Below are 16,412 nucleotides of genomic sequence, written 5' to 3' on the forward strand. Positions count from 1 at the left end.
GGGCTACATTTGATTTTAGGTTTGAAGAAAGCGTGAAGATTTTACCCATGGTGCTCTGATCCTTTGCCCTGAAGTGGAGATGAGATCATCATCTCAGGGAGAGCGTGAGCACCAGCTCCTCCTGGCGGCCACTTGGTGGCCAGGAGCATGGTGCATCTGCTTTGTGATGGACAAGTTCACAATTTACCTTGGGCTGTAAATGTAATCAGCTGCCTTTTAGGGCTTTGTACACAGAATGGGGGACAGGGGAGATCCTAGAAGGGAACTTTAAGTCACAAAAATGTGTGTGTGTGTGTGTGTGTGTAAATAAAGATACACTGAAAGGATCTTCATTTAGAGCACAGGAAATAAGAGTGGTTAATTGTAAAAGTGATTTTCTTGGCTTTACTTGTATTTCTTTTTTCTAGTCCTCGACATTGGCATTTCTCTTCATACTCACTTCTTAAAAATTGTATCCAAAATGCCTGAATTATTTATTCTCAACTGCCCTACATGTTTCCTTAACATTCCTCAATTTCTCACTGTATTGTCATTGATTAGTAAGGTGACAATATAAATATTTAAAATATCTTGCTGTAATGGTGACAACCAAGAGGAACAAATGATTTTATTTAATCACCAATTTTATGTTTTAGATCCAATTGCATTGCTCTTGGACAAAGGCCTTTTTACAAACTCAAAGTTTAAAAAGATTTATAAACACATTCCTTGGAGTTACATTATAAAGATGTATTTTGACTGGGCCTGAGGATCACTTGCTTCTGTCCCCGGCAGCAATAGCTTATGAAGTTATTGGAGCAGAACATGATTCTCCAAATATAAACCGAGCACCTGGTATATATAAGCCTTAACATTAATTTCAAAGTTGTGTAGAACAACTTTCAGCCTTAAGTAATTGGCAGAATAAAAGGATTGATAAGGCAAGGGTCCACCACCATCCTCATGTTCAAATCAAAACACTGATTCCTGAAAAAGAAAGCTCAAAAGACATTAAATGAGGCTCCTGTTGATCTAGATGAATGTTTTCCTGACTCATCAGCTTGGTATTGCTTAAAATTTTTCACTAAAAAACTAGGTTCTGGTTTCCTCTGTTTCCAGAAGAGAAGGAACAGGAGAAGGAGAAGGGCCTCTTCTGACCTGCAAAGAGCACCAAGAGCAGCTCAGATGCAGGCCCCTGGGACTGAGTGTATTGCAGTGTGGAGGCAGCACTGGGGCTCTGGGACCAGACCACCTCTGGGCGAGGCTCCTCTCCATCACAAGATGAAGGATCTCGAGTAGGATTTAATTCAGATTTTTAGATTTGCGTAAATTTTAAAGAATTCTTGCTCTTTCATTCAATCAGTAAAGATCTCGGGCTCTCTGCAGCCAGAACACCATGCTAGGCACAGGGGAGACAGTGAGGCGTGACACAGGCCTACAGGAGGAGACGGATGTGAGGACATCACCACACGAACACCAGGCAGCACCAAATGTGTTCACCTCCACGGCAAGGCCCCCTCTGCCTGTCTCAATAGGCAACAACGAGGCTGAGGCAGAAAGAAGGAATATTTCGCCAGATGCCGAAGCGCACACCTGTAATCCCAGTGACTCTGGAGGCTAAGGCAGGAGGAGCACAGGTTCAAGACCAGCCTCAGCAACTTAGCAAGACCCTGTCTCAAACTGAAAAATAAAAAGAGCAGGGGATGTGGCTATGGGGTTAAGTGCCTCTGGGTTTAATCCCTGATACCAAAGGTGCGGGGGGGAAGAACATGATGATATTAACTGTAACAAACATTTTAGGGAGTAGCTGGGATGGCTGAATAGGTGATATCCCTCAAGTTCACTCATGAAAGGCCGCGTCAACACAGAAAGATAAAAGTCATTTTGTCAGTTTTTCCTCACTGTGACCTAAATACCTGACAAGAACAACAGAGGAGGGGAAGTTTATTTGGGGCTCAGGGTTTCAGAGACTGCGGTGCACAGATGGCCGACTCGATCGATAACTCTAGGCCGGCAGTGAGGCAGGACATCATGGTGAAAGGGAATGGAGAAGGAAAGCAGCTCAGGACATGGCACCAAGGGAGCAGAGCAGCTCAACTCACCAGGGACAAAATATGAGTCCAAAGGCACACTCCCAGTGATCCCCTATAGTCACACCCCACACACCTACAGTTACCTTCCAGTTAGTCCATATCGGTGGATTATGCATGGATTAGGCTGGAACTTTCTTAACCTAACCAGTTCACCTATGAAAATTATTGCATTGCCTCAGATTTGGGCTTGGGGCGTACCTCGTATCTAAACCATAGCAAAGTGATAAGAACCAGAACCTGAGGCTTAATGCCATCTATGTGGAGAAACTTTAAAACCTACTGTATCCTGGCCCCGTGTAAGATGAATTCAAGTTAGGATTTCTGGTCATGACCCTGGGCAACGAAAATATTAAATGCTTGCTTTTAAGAGAAACTTAAAGCAAGCATACGTAGTATAGTTATTATATTCTAGATATTTAAAAATTACCCACTCCTTAAAATAGCATTTAAAGACTCTGAATTTGTAGACTTGTTGATGAAAGAGGAAAGCAACCTACATCTAAATTTTTTAATTTTTTTATTTGTTCCTTCTAGTTAGACATGACAGCAAAATGTATTTTGACCTACTATTCATACATAGAGCATAACTTCCCATTCTTCCCATAACATGATGTGGGGTTACACTGGTCGTGGATTCATATATGAACATAGGAAAGTAATGTCCAATTCATTCTTCTGTCTTTCCTATTCCCATCCCTCCCCCCCCTTGCATTCATTCCACTTTGTATAATTCAAAGTATTTCTACTTTTCCCATAAATGACCCTACCCTGCTTACTGGGTGTTAGCTTCTGCATATCAGAGAGAACATTTGGCCCCTGGTTTTTTGGGGATTCACTTATTCCATTTAGCATGATATTCTCCAGTTACATCCACTTACCAACAAATGCCATAATTTCATACTTCTTTATGTATGAACAATATTCCATTGTGTTTATATACCACATTTTCTTTATTTATTCATCTGTTGAAGGGTACTTAGGTTGGTTCCAGAGTTTAGCTATTGTGAATTGAACTGCTATAGATTGAAGTGGCTGTGTATGCTGATTTTAAGTCTTTGGAGTACATACCAAGGAGTGGGAAAACTGGGTCAAATGGTGGTTCCATTCCCAGTTTTCTGATAAATCTCTGTACTGCTTTCCATAATGGTTGCATGAATTTTCAGTCGACCAGCAATGTATGAGTGTACTTTTTCTCCCACATCTTTGCCAGTATTGTTACTTGTATTCTTGATGATTGCTATTCTGACTGTAATGAGATGAAATGTCAGTGTAGTTTGTTTGCATTTCTCTAATTTCTACAGATGTTGTACATTTTTTCATATATTTGTTGACTGATCGTATTTCTTCTTCTATGAAGTGTCTGTTAAGTTCCTTTCCCCATTTATTGATTGGGTTATTTGGGTATTTTGGGGGGATGTTAAGTTTTTTGAGTTCTTCATATATCCTGGAGATTAATACTCCATCTGAGATGCTGGTGGCAAAGATTTTCTCCCATTTTGTAGGTTCTCTCTTCACGTTCTTGATTGTTTCCTTTGCTGTGAAGAAGATTTTTTAGTGATATCATCCCAATTATTGATTCTTGATTTTACTTCTTGCACTTTAGGAATCTTATTAAGAAATTTTGTTCCTAAGCTGATATGATGGAGATTTGGGCCAACTTCCCTACCTGTATTTCTAAATATTATTTGCAAACTCAATTTGAACTGAAGCCTTGCCCACTGAATTCACAAAGTAGATCACTAATGGAAATCTATTTTAGACTTATGGGTTTTAGGTAGCTGCAAGTATCCACTACCTGGATTCTTGTAGATAGGATTCAGGTATCTTATCCCAGGAACTCTGGGTTATATCCACACAACTGTTTTGGTTGACATGATGCACCTCAATACAATACCATGTTACTTTTTCCTGCCTGGCAAGTTTGCGGAATCCACAGGAAGACTGTGTGGGGGCTGTTCCTTTGTCTTTTTTCTTATGGAAAATATTTGACATAAAGGAACATGTTGAAGTCTAAAAATTGGGGTATAAAAAGGTGACACCACACAACTGTAACCTCACTGTAAGAGTTAATTTAAGAAGCTAATTATAATGTACTCTTTCTTAAAATTATAAAGGAATCACATTTCTGCTATTTTTCTGAGAGTAAATATATAAACATTAGAGCCAGTTTCTAAAGAAGTTTTTGAGACATGATTTCCCACTATCAGTTTCCACAATAGAAAACCACACAGAAGCATTCAACGTGTCCAATGTGGAGGATTCATTAGTTGTTGCACACAGCTGGAGGAGAGACAGGGTCACTAATATTTACACAACTATAATATTGTCAGTGTCCTGAGGGTTACCCTTCTCCTTGGTTTCTTCTAATTAATATTAATTTTGGAAGGTCTAGGAGTAGGCTGCTACCCCCTGGCTAGGTCATCCCAGAAACCTCTCTGAGCCAATGACCTTCACAGTTGAAGAAGTTAATTGCTACCACAGTGCTATCGGTCAGAGGAAGACAGTTGATGAACTATGCAGACAGCCTCTCAGGGGCTGGGATATTTTAAAGCGATGCAGTCTCTTCCCAATGCTACAGGGTTAAAAAATAAATTCACACTGCAATATCTCGGAGCTCCTCGGGACTGGCTGCATCATTAAACATTAAGGACACCTCACAATAGTTCACTAGATGAAATTAGGGAATGAAAGCAATGAAAATAACAAAGCTTTTCAAGCAGCCTGATCAATCACTGAATATGCAATAGACAAACACAAAAGGTAACCAAGAACCTCCTGCTGTGGAGTCCCTAACACGCCTAGAGAAAAGTTTAAAGGTTGGGACTAATGATTCATGAGAATTAATATTCATCTTCTGGAGTATATTTTAAGGGAGACTTATTTGTACAGAGTGGATTTTTGCTCTAAGGTCGTGAAACTAGGTTATAAATAATACCAATGGATTTTTCCCATTCCATTCTTAATTTTCCTAAATAGCTGCAACAGCATCAAAAAGGAGTTTTTGAAAGGTGGGCATATGATACACAGAACACTAACACAACTCAAAAATATTCTGTGTAATTCTTACTAACTTGGGCTCACTGCCTGTGTTTTGAGGAGCCTCTGCTAGCCACAGTAAAGAATATTTATATAGACATTTGTGATACTGAGATCTGCTGAAACTTGTCTAATGCATCATTAGGAATGTTTCTGATTTTTTTAAATGTATAAAATTAGGCATTAAACATAATTTACTTAGAGTTATTTTCAAATAGGTTATCTCTTTTTAGTTCATTTTTGCCTAAACTTTTAGCCAGAATCAAATTAACAGAAGCCTTTTTAATTGTATTTAATATTTTAAGACTCCATCAGACTGATGGTGTACTGCTCAATTTGGATTTTTTTTTTTAGCTGTATTCTGAAACTCCCTAAATACAAAGTGTTTAGGAAACATAGATATTGAAAATAAGTTATCCATGTAAGTGTTGTACTATGAGGTAACAAAATATCACAAAATTAGAAATTGGACGCACACATTCCCGCTGACCCATCTCTAGGGGTCACCTTGGCTGAGCGCTTGACCACGTAGGTTTCACCAGTCTGGACTGGGCTGCATTCTCATCTGAAGGCCAGAGTGGGAGAGAACTAACTTCCACCCGCAGGTTGTGACTGTGGAGTTAAAGGTGGGGCTTCCTGTCGAGGTCAGTAGGAGGCTTCCCCAGTTCCTAGGATGGCCATCTGGACTTTACTGCCCAGTGACCGATTTCATCCAGCCAGCAGAGGGAGTCTGTAGAGCGATTTGCCAACACAGTCTTGCATGATACCACGTTATAACAGGAGTGGCATTCCCTGTCACCATATCCATGACCTTTGCCATATCATCTACAAGTAATGAACGCTAAAAGAAGGGGCTGGGGGAGCCATTTCAGAGTTTTCCTCACTCTCCCTTTCTGAAAAGTTCTTTTTTTTTTCTAGTGACGTTTGCTTTTACTCAACTAAAACTACCTTGATTTTTAATTTTAAACTTAAAGTATAACTATTTTTATAGTTAAATATAACCCTTTTAAGTCACTGAAGATGCTTTGAAAGAAAGTTATTACATTACCTTATGGGAGACAAACTGCATATGAATATGTATATATATATATGTGTGTGTATATAAATAGAAAAGATACTGAGAAAATGTGTATTTGCTTACAAATTTATATAAATAGACTTGTGCTATGTAGGCATATTTAAATAAAATATAAACATCATTTAGCATTTTTAATTTTTTAGATTTAAAATGCATTGTCACATTTGATAATATTTCATATTTACAAAGAGGCAGAGCCACCACCCAAATTAATGGCAGTAATTAGCAGACTGGATTTCTCACCACAGGCAAATGTCTGTCTTTTAGTGTTATAAATGAGCATTTAAGAGTTGAAGCAGCAGGTGGTATATTCTCTAAGAACAAAATGATTATTTAACATAATTTTATGAAGAATGAGATATCTATATTAATCCCCACTTAAATATAGATTATGTAAATAAATTCTAAATATTACATTTCATTCAAATTTTATTTAATATTAATTTAACTGGCCTATGAAAACCACTTGCAAAAGGCTTTATTTGCTAATTTTGCTTTGTTTCTATTTTGTTGATAGAGACTTTGTAGATCTCTTTCCAAAATGAACTTAAGTGGAAGTCTCTTAGTCATGTGCTATGACCTGGATGTGGTTTGTCCCCACAGGGTTACATGGTGGAGGCTTGGACCACAGTTTGGCAGCACAGGGGTGGTGTGTGAACTTTAAGGAATGGAACCTAGAGGGAGGTCCTTTGGTCAGTTGGAGTGTGCCCATGAAAGGAACTGGCCGCTTGCCTCACTGTGTCACCTCTCCCTATCCATACACTCCCCATCATGGTGTGATCTAGACAAGGGGGCCCTCACCAGAGCACAGCCAACATTAGTGCCATGCCCTCTAACTTACAAAACTATGAGCTAAACATAACTCTTTCCTTTATAAAGTTGGACAGTTTCAAGTATTTTGTTATAGCAATTCCAAACTCAGCCATTACTAACATTATAAATTCAGAAACCCAATTTTAACCTGAAAGATCGCTTTAATATTTAAAGTTTAATTCCTTAATTGACACTACTCCTAACAATATTTTAATGATTATCTGAAGATTAGATTTATGGGTGAGTGAGTGAAAAAACTTAACCCATGGAAATACCTTTGATGTTGGATTTATTAAATTGATATTATCATCTTTGGCAAATAATCTATATGGATCTTGTTAGACTACAAACCTTAGACAAATTAATTAGCCTTATTGACCCTTAGTATAATAGATAACAGTAATTATCACAGAACATGGTTATTTGATTTGTAAAGCAATATGCAGCCATACCTTGTTCTGGAAAACAAAATATTTGCCTTCTTCATTCATGCCCCTCTCCCCCTAAAACACATGTGCTCTTTACAGTTTGGGTGAGATGCCACATTCTCTCACCTTTTTGCCTCCCCCAAAATAACATGCCCAACCAATAATTATGTTTCTAGTTTATTTCATTAGTAAACATTTAAGTAAATTACAACTGAAACATCACTAACCATCAGGGAAATGCAAATTGAAGCCAGGCTGAGATATTTCAATTAGTTTTCCCCTCTCATAATTATTCTTTCAGGGGAGATTTTCCTCAATAGATACATGTTGACATAATATTTTGCTTCATCATTTTTGTCTGTATTAAAATGCTTTTATAAAAGTCCTACTTTAACATGCTCTTTTCTGACAGTGTTGCAAAATTCAATTACTTAGTGTATATTTCCCTTTGTTTTGGTGGTGTTAGTGAAAACAAAGCATTATGTAACAGTGGTGGGATTTTCTTCTGTTTGAGGGCTGGCTAACATATAATTTTCCTGGGATAATGTCAAGGTCCTGATCCTGTTCAAAAATGTAAAAGTAAAAAGGTTTTCCAATTTAGCTTAGTATATTCAAAAGGGAAATTGATGCCAAACTCAATAGGTGCCTTGAGGCGCTCCGCACTAGGACACAGGTAAGTGTTTCAGCACAATCAGCAGGCGGTGGTACAGGACACTGAGGCTGGAGACTTCTGAAAGCAAAGGGCCAAGTGGATTTCTAAAACCTGGGTCAGTTGCTAAGTACTGACAACTGGCAGGAGCTACATCCATCAACAGAAGGGTACGATCCAACCAGAGGAGATGCCTGGGATGGAGCAAGAGAGAGTATAACTTGCTTGCAGTCAGCAGAACGATACTGGCACTCACCATGTTCATATTTGATTAATTTTTTTTTTACTGGTGAATTTATCTTCTATTTAATAATCATTAGTACTTCATTTCCCTTAAAAAATAGCCATTCATAAAGACTGACACACGTAGATTATTTTGAAGATAAAACTGGGGTCTCTGATGGAGAAGAAGGTCTCAAGAGTTACACCAGCAATCTTTACTTACATATTATCAGGTTAATGACTACGCAAGCATTATTTTTTTGTATTCAGAAAAGTTACAGGACTAGAGACATCTGTGTAGCTTTTCCACAGTTGCAATGTGCAATGTTAGGAGCTTTGTGTAGCGCTCAAGAAAGCCCCATTGTTTAAAGTTACTGTTAACCAGTATCTTAACAATCACCTTTCAGTGAAGAACCGGGAGGTTACCTAAGCCTAAACCCAACCTTCAGGAGCACTGCCTATAGGATCTCCTCTCAAGAACACTCCAGCAACCTCTCCCTGAGGGTTCAGCAGACACTACACTCCAGCCCACCCCACCCAGCACTACTGAAAAGGGAAGCTGAGAATTTTTTGAACAGAAACAATTCTTTAACATTTCATCAAGATCTTTTTTTCTTTTCTTTTCTGTTTAATTTTGACCTGAATGATTCATGGACACTTCTACATACACATATTTGTCTTTTTTTCTCATTTTTAGCATTTTTTTTGATGGCAGTTATTTTTTTGTGGCTCAGTCTTTTGAAGGCTAGGATGTTTGATTAGGATATTTGGGATTTTGTTTTATATTCTTTTACTTTTTTAATTTTTTATTTTATATATTTTTTTCTCACTTAACTGTTTCCCTTTATTCTTTTTTATTCTGCTAAAAGACAAACTCTATTATTATCTGTTTCACTCTTCCTTTAATTTTTTACTTCTATTTTATCTCCTCCTTCCTCATAATCATCACATCCTACATTTCTTCTGTTCTCTCCCTGTTCACCATTTGAAACTGTAAACCCTTTTGAAGACCTGCTGTTTTTAATTTGGGCAATAACTGATCACATTATTATTTTATTGTGACAATTAACATTGTATATGTCATAGCACAAACTATTTGGTTTAATGCTGCATATTGTTTGCAGTGGTTATTATTATTAGTCTCCTCCTAAAGTATGAGGTACTAGAAACCTTCAGAAACACTAAGTCCACAGGGTAGAAACTCTGTCTCAGATCCATATTTTTAGATGGGTAGACACACAAACAACATGAAAAAGAAAAGGAACAAATCACCCCAAACAAACCAAGAAACTTCAATAACAGAATCCATCAACACCACAGTGGAAGAAATGTCAGAGAAGGAGTTTAGAATATACATAGTTAAACTGATCTGTAAAGAAAAGGATAATATTAGGGGTGAAACCAGAAAATACAGGAAGTAAAAGATCACTGCAATAAAGAGAGATTCTGGGGGGGGGGGGAATTAAGCAAAAATCCTTGAAATGAAGGAATCAATAAGCCAAATTAAAAATTCAACAGAAAGCATCACCAGCAGACTAGACCACTTGGAAGACAGAGTTTCAGGAAATGCAGACAAAATACATAATCTTGAAAATAAATTTGACCATGGAGAAAATATATTAAAAGATCATGAATACAATTTCCAAGAAATACGGGATAACATGAAAAGACCAAATGTAAGATTTATTGGGATAATGAAGGCTCAGAGATATAAACCCAAGAAATCCACAATTTTTTCAATAAAATATCATCAAAAAATTTCCAAAATCTTTCTTTTTATTATTATTAGTTGTTCAAAACATTACAAAGCTCTTGACATATATTTCATACATTTGATTCAAGAGGGTTATAAACTCCCATTTTTATCCTGTATACAGATTGCAGAATCACATCGGTTATACATCCACGTTTTTACATACTGCCATACTAGTGTATGTTGTATTCTGCTGCCCTTCCTATCCTCTACTATCCCCCCTCCCCTCCCCTCCCCTCCCATCTTCTCTCTACCCCATCTACTGTAATTCATTTCTCTCCTTATTTATTTTCCCATTCCCCTCACAACCTCTTATATGTAATTTTGTACAACAATGAGGATCTCCCTCCATTACCATGCAATTTCCCTTCTCTCTCCCCCTTTTCCTCCCACCTCTTATTCCTGTTTAATGGTAATCTTCTCATGCTCTTCCTCCCTGCTCTGTACTTAGTTGCCCTCCTTATATCAAAGAAGACATTTGGCATTTGTTTTTTTAGGGATTGGCGAGCTTTACTTAGCATAATCTGCTCTAATGACATCCATTTCCCTGAAAATTCCATGATTTTGCCATTTTTTAGTGCTGAGTAATACTCCATTGTGTATAAATGCCACGTTTTTTTTTTATCCATTCATCTATTGAAGGGCATCTAGGTTGGTTCCACAGTCTAGCTATTGTGAATTGTGCTGCTATGAACATCGATGTAGCACTATCCCTATAGTACGCTCTTTTCAGGTCTTTGGGGAATAGTCCGAGAAGGGCAATAGCTGGGTCAAATGGTGGTTCCATTCCCAGCTTTCCAAGGAATCTCCATACTGCTTTCCAAATTGGCCGCACCAATTTACAGTCCCACCAGCAATGTACAAGAGTACCCTTTTCCCCACATCCTCGCCAGCACTTGTTGTTGTTTGACTTCATAATGGCTGCCAATCCTACTGGAGTGAGATGGTATCTTAGGGTGGTTTTAATTTGCATTTCTCTGCTAGAGATGATGAGCATTTTTTCGTGTACTTGTTGATTGATTGTATGTCCTCTTCTGTGAAGTGTCTGTTCAGGTCCTTGGCCCATTTGTTGACTGCGTTATTTGTTTTCTTATTGTTGAATTTTTTGAGTTCTTTGTATACTCTGGATATTAGGGCTCTATCTGAAGTGTGGGGAGTAAAGATTTGTTCCCAGGATGTAGGCTCCTTATTTACCTCTCTTATTGTTTCTCTTGCTGAAAAAAACTTTTTAGTTTGAGTAAGTCCCATTTGTTGATTCTTGTTTTTAACTCTTGTGCTATGGGTGTCCTATTAAGGAATTTGGAGCCTGACCCCACAATATGTAGATTAGAGCCAACTTTTTCTTCTATCAGACGGCGAGTCTCTGTTTTGATAACAAGCTCCTTGATCCATTTTGAGTTACCTTTTGTGCATGGCGAGAGAAAGAGATTCAGATTCATTTTGTTGCACATGGATTTCCAGTTTTCCCAGCACCATTTGTTGAAGATGCTTTCCTTTCTCCATTGAATGCTTTTAGCACCTTTGTCAAATATAAGATAGTTGTAATTTTGTGGATTGGTCTCTGTGTCCTCTATTCTGTACCATTGATCCACCCGCGTGTTTTGGTACCAGTACCATGCTGTTTTTGTTGCTATTGCTATGTAGTATAGTTTGAAGTCTGGTATCGCTATACCGCCTGATTCACACTTCCTGCTTAGAATTGCTTTAGCTATTCTGGGACTTTTATTTTTCCATATGAATTTCATGATTGCTTTATCTATTTCTACAAGAAATGCCTTTGGGATTTTGATTGGCATTGCATTAAACCTATAGAGAACTTTTGGTAATATCGCCATTTTGATGATGTTAGTTCTGCCTATCCATGAACAGGGTATATTTTTCCATCTTCTAAGATCTCCTTCTATTTCTCTCTTTAGGGTTCTGTAGTTTTCATTGTATAACTCTTTCACCTTTCTTGTTAGGTTGATTCCCAAGTATTTTTTTTTTTTTGAGGATATTGTGAATGGGGTGGTTGTCCTCATTTGCATTTCAGAAGATTTGTCACTAATATACAGGAATGCCTTTGATTTATGCGTGTTGATTTTATATCCTGCCACTTTGCTGAATTTATTTATTAGCTCTAGTAGTTTCTTTGTAGAACCTTTTGGGTCTTCTAGGTATAGGATCATGTTATCCGCAAACAGTGATAATTTAAGTTCTTCTTTTCCTATCTTTATTCCTTTAATTTCTTTTGTCTGTAATTGCTCTGGCCAGTGTTTCAAGAACTATATTGAATAGAAGTGGTGAGAGAGGGCATCCCTGTCTTGTTCCAGATTTTAGAGGGAATGCCCTCAATTTTTCTCCATTCAGAGTGATGCTAGCCTGAGGCTTAGCATAGATAGCTTTTACAATGTTGAGGTAAGTTCCTGTTATCCCTAGTTTTTCTAATGTTTTGAACATAAAGGGATGCTGTACTTTGTCGAATGCTTTTTCTGCATCTATCGAGATGATCATATGGTTCTTATCTTTAAGTCTATTGATGTGGTGAATAACACTTATTGATTTCCGTATATTGAACCAGCCTTGCATCCCAGGGATGAATCCTACTTGATCATGGTGCACAATTTTTTTTTGATATGTTTTTGTATCCAATTTTCCAGAATTTTATTGAGGATTTTTGCATCTAGGTTCATTAGAGATATTGGTCTGTAGTTTTCTTTCATTGAAATGTCTTTGTCTGGTTTCAGAATCAGGGTGATGTTGGCCTCATAGAATGAATTTGGAAGAGCTCCCTCTTTTTCTATTTCCTGAAATAACTTGAAAAGTATTGGTATTCATTCTTCTTTAAAGGTTTTGTAAAACTCCGCTGTATACCCATCCAGTCCTGAGCTTTTCTTGGTTGGTAGTCTTTTGATGGCTTTTTCTATTTCCTCTATTGATATTGGTCTGTTTAAATTGTGTGTATCCTCCTGAATCAGTCTGGGCAAATCATATGACTTAAGAAATTTATTGATGTCTTCACTATTTTCTATTTTATTGGAATATAGGGTTTCAAAATAATTTCTTTTCTGTATTTCTGTAGCGTCTGTTGTGATATTGCCTTTTTCATCCCGTATGTTAGTAATTTGAGTTCTCTCTCTTCTTCTCTTCATTAGCATGGCTAAGGGTCTGTTGATCTTATTTATTTTTTCGAAGAACCAACTTTTAGTTTTGTCAATTTTTTTCAATAGTTTCTTTTGTTTCAATTTCATTGATTTCCGCTCTGATTTTAATTATTTCTTGCCTTCTGCTACATTTGCTGTTGTTTTGCTCTTCCTTTTCTAGGGTTTTGAGATGAAGTATGAGCTCATTTGTTTTTTTTTGTTTTTTTTTGTTTTTTTTTTTGAGGAATGAACTCCAGGCAATGAATTCCCCTCTTAAAACTGCTTTTATTGTGTCCCATAGATTCTGATATGTTGTGTCTGAGTTTTCATTTATCTCTAAGAATTTTTTGATTTCCTCCTTTATGTCTTCTGTAACTCATTGATCATTCAGTAACATATTGTTCATTTTCCAAGTGATGTAGGATTTTTCCTTCCTTCTTTTATCATTGATTTCCATTATGATCAGATAAGATGCATGGTATTATCTCCACACCTTTATATTTACTAAGGGTTTCCCTGTGGCATAATATAGGGTCTATATTTGAGAAAGATCCATGTGCTGCTGAGAAAAAAGTATATCCACTTGATGATGATTGATATATTCTATGTATGTTGGTTAAGTCTAGGTTATTAATTGTGTTATTGAGTTCTATAGTTTCTTTATTCAACTTTTGTTTGGAGGATCTGTCCAATGGTGAGAGAGGTGTGTTGAAGTCACCCATAATTATTGTGTTGTGGTCTATATGATTCTTGAACTTGAGGAGAGTTTGTTTTATGAATGTTGAAGCACCATTATTTGGTGTATAAATATTGATAATTGTTATGTCTTGTTGGTGAATGGTTCCTTTTAACAGTATATAATGTCCTTCCTTATCCCTTTTGATTAACTTAGTCTTGAAGTCGATTTTATTCAATATGAGGATGGCCACCCCTGCTTGCTTCAGAGGACCATGTGCGTGGTATGATTTTTCCCAACCTTTCACCTTCAGCCTGTGTATGTCTTTTCCAATCAGATGAGTCTCCTGGAGGCAGCATATTGTTGGATCTGTTTTTTTAATCCAGATAACCAGCCTATGTCGCTTTATTGGAGAGTTTAAGCCATTAACGTTTAGGGTTACTATTGATGTATGGTTTGTACTTCCAGTCATGTTTGATTATTTATCTTTTTTTTAATTTGGTTTGTTTCTCCATGATTAGCCTTCCCCCACCACCACCACCACTCTCGCTTTACTGAGGTACTTCCCACTGTTGGTTTTAGTTGTTGTTTTTCATTTCTTCCTCGTGTAGTGTTTTGCTCAAGATGCTTTGCAGTGCTGGTTTTCTGGCTGCGAATTCTTTTAACTTTTGTTTATCGTGAAAGATTTTTATTTCGTTGTCATACCTGAAGCTTAATTTTGCTGGATACAAAATTCTTGGTTGGCATCCATTGTCTTTCAGTGTTTGAAATACGTTGTTCCAGGATCTTCTTGCTTTCAGCGTCTGTATTGAAAAATCAGCCATTAACCTTATTGGTTTACCCCTGAATGTAATCTGCTTCCTTTCTCTTGTAGCTTTTAATATTTTCTCTTTGTTCTGTATATTGGATATATTCATAACAATGTGTCTTGGCGTTAGTCTACTGTGATTTTGTATGCTCGGTGTACTGTATGCATCTAGAATTTGTACATCCATTTCCTTTTTTATATCTGGAAAGTTTTCTAAAATTATTTCATTCAACAGATTGCTCATTCCCTTGGTTTGGACCTCTATACCTTCCTCTATTCCGATGACTCTTAAGTTTGGTTTTTTTATGTTATCCCATATCTCTTGGATGTTTTTCTCATGGTTTCTTACCAGCCTTTCTGAGTTGGCTAGACTCTTTTCAAGATGATATATTTTGTCTTCATTGTCTGACTTTCTGACTTCTACTTGCTCCACTCTGCTAGTGATCCTCTCGTTTGAGTTTTTAATTTGGTTTACAGTTTCCTTCATTTCTAAGATTATTGTTTGATTTTTTTTATAATCTCTAGCTCCTGGTACAGTTGCTTATTTGCTTCTTGAATCTGTTTATGTAATTCATTTTCAATGTGTTCTTTCATTGTTTGAATTTGCTGTCTCATGTCCTCTTTAAGATTCCATTCCATTTGTATAAGGTATTCCTTGAGTTCTTTATTTGACCATTTTTCTGATGCCTCTAGGTTCTCCTGTAGATTTAGGCTATCCTGCATTGCTTGTACTCCTTTTCTTCCTTGCTTTTTCATGCTGCTTATGTTACTTCCGGTTCTGTTTGACTGCTGAGTTACTCTTTACTCCTATAAATTTATTTTGGTTTTGTGTATCTCCAGAGTCTGTCCTTTGTGATGGGAGACTATGACTAGAGATGATGAATTTTATTGCACTTTAAAGCAGATTCATTCATTTCATAAAATGCATATGGATTCTGATGGCATATAGCGATCTGTGGTTTGGTCTTGGGACTTATGTTTAGGTGGAGTGATGTGATGGTATAGAAGTTGGTATATCTCAACAACCTTGGAAGATTGCTCTACTGACGAGGGATATTAATAGGAGAATGGTCCGGAGCATTTGGGGGTAGCTAGGGAATTGGTAGTACTATATAATGCCTCGGAACATTTACCTATACACATTTAGTAAATTACACATAAACAGCATTGTAATGCTTGGGAGGAAATGTATTAGAAGGGGAGGGAAGAAGTCGCTAAAAAGAATGAGACTAAACAGGTAGAATTCAAGAAAGGGGGAATAAGGAAATTGAAAAGAAATGAAAAGACAAAAATAAATAAATAAAAATTTAAAAAATAAAAATAAATTAATTGATTAAAAATGCAGTCTTAGAGTTCGATTATGTTCTCTTCCAGTAGGTGGAGCTGTGCCTACAAGGCCAAGCTTCTCTCCATATGCAGGAACCAATCCCTGTGAGGCGGCTCCTCCTCCCCCACTGGGCGGCTCTCCAATCCTGGGCACCCAGGGCCTTTCCTGGTCTCCAGTCACTTCCCCACTTTTCCTCCAGCCAGGCCCCCATCACCAGTGACATTCACCAAAAACTGGCTACACGCAGGATCTGCCACTCCCGGGATCCCTATTTTCTTGAATGACTGGGCACACTCTCTCTGTTTGCCATTCCCCCAGACCCTAAGGTTGTGGATCGCGGCTGGGAACTGTCAGCTTATTCTGCCTGCTTCCCTCCGGTAGCCATGCCCCCAGGGAGCTGGCGCAAGAGACCTCGGTTGTCAGCACTG

Source organism: Marmota marmota, unplaced genomic scaffold (assembly GCF_001458135.2).
Source record: "Marmota marmota marmota unplaced genomic scaffold, marMar, whole genome shotgun sequence".
NCBI classification, from domain to species: domain Eukaryota; kingdom Metazoa; phylum Chordata; class Mammalia; order Rodentia; family Sciuridae; genus Marmota; species Marmota marmota.